This window comes from Papaver somniferum, chromosome 1 (genome assembly GCF_003573695.1).
Source record: "Papaver somniferum cultivar HN1 chromosome 1, ASM357369v1, whole genome shotgun sequence".
Classification (NCBI taxonomy): Eukaryota; Viridiplantae; Streptophyta; class Magnoliopsida; order Ranunculales; family Papaveraceae; genus Papaver; species Papaver somniferum.
The window spans coordinates 2,883,577-2,885,073 of record NC_039358.1 but is presented as its reverse complement, the minus strand read 5'-3'; the positions used below and the strand labels follow the sequence as shown (position 1 = coordinate 2,885,073).

The following is a 1,497-nucleotide window of genomic DNA, read 5'->3' as shown; positions in this document are numbered from 1 at the left end:
TGCTTACCCTTCCAATTTAGAAAATTCTATTGTATGCCTGAACGTAAAAGAGACGCACTAGGTAGATTTGTTAAAGAGAAACCTAGTAGTTCGAAGCGTCTCGATTACCTTAATCTAGAGAGTCTGACTTTTGAAGAGTCTGTTTTTGAACGTCCTTTGACTGAGGAGAGAATCCCTGTTGCTATGATAGCGCCAGAAATGGCAACTTTGAAAGCTTTGTTGAATCCAACTAGGACTACTCGTCCTTCGTGTATTAAGTTAGCTGAAACGGAGGAACCCTATGAACTGAAATTTGGGACCCTACAGATGCTCCCAATCTTTTTAGGGAAAGAAAATGAAAACCCCTATTACCATGTTAGGGATTTTGAGGAAATTTGTAGTACTCTAAGAATAAGAGGCTTAGATGATGATGCTTTGAAACTTAAGTTATTCTCATTTTCCCTGAAAGATAAGGCCAAGTCGTGGCTATATAGTTTGGAATCCGAGTCAATTGAGACATATGAATAACTTACATCTACCTTTTTCAATAAGTTTTTCCCTAGGCACAAAACATCGTCTATTAGGACGCAAATATGCACATTTTCACAACAAGAGGGAGAATCTTTATATAGGTATTTGGAAAGGTTCAATGATTTATTATCCCAGTGTCCTCATCATGGTTTAGAAAAGGTTAGGCTGGTTCAGATCCTTTACGAGGGTTTAGATTATCCCACAACGACCATGGTTGAGTCTATGCACTGGTGGATTTGAAAACCAAACTGTTGATGCGGCGATGGAATTTTTTAATGAAATAGCCGAAAAAACCCAGCAATGGGAAAAGTGTAGGGCACCCCAGAAAACAATTCTTTTAAGTAGAGGAAACGTTAATAGGTTATAAGGAGGCTATGAATCAGATGCTAAAATTGCTGCTATAGCAAAAATGTTAGAAGCTTTAGAAGTGGGCCAGACTAGTGGTAGAGTGGAGCCTTTTTGGGAAGGCCAGAATATTGAAGAGCAAGCCAATGCTCTTCATAATAAAACTAGATTTGATAACCGTCAAAAGATTGACCCATATTCAGAAACCTATAATCCTAGTTGGAGAAACCATCCGAACCTTTCGTGGTCTAAGGGCCAGAGTCAAGGTCAGTTTAGTAATTCTAATGCTCCCCCAGGTTTTGGCTATACTAAGAATCCTTCAGGACTAGCTCAGTTTCAGAATCATTCAGATAAGAAAATCCTAAGTTTAGAGGAATCTCTCGCTTTGTTAACTCATTAAACTGCAAAATTTCAGTTATCCGTAGAACCGAGTCTACAAGCTAGTAACAGAATAGGACAAGAAAATATTCAGGTTATTTCCGAGTTAAAAAACTACGTTGGTATGATAAGTGATTCTTTGAGAGAAAAAGGTAAGTTTCCTAGTCAAACACAACCCAACCCTAGAGGAGTTCATGAATTAGGTGCAAAACCATCGAATCAAGTGAATGCTGTTAGAACCCTTAGGAGTGGTAGAGTTGTAGA

At 38.5% G+C, this 1,497-nt stretch overlaps 1 pseudogene; it reads right to left on the bottom strand.

The window, feature by feature from the left end:
- Positions 1 to 562: 562 nt before the first annotated feature.
- On the bottom strand, positions 563 to 662 carry LOC113341618 (annotated as a pseudogene).
- Between the last annotated feature and the right edge of the window lie 835 nt (positions 663 to 1,497).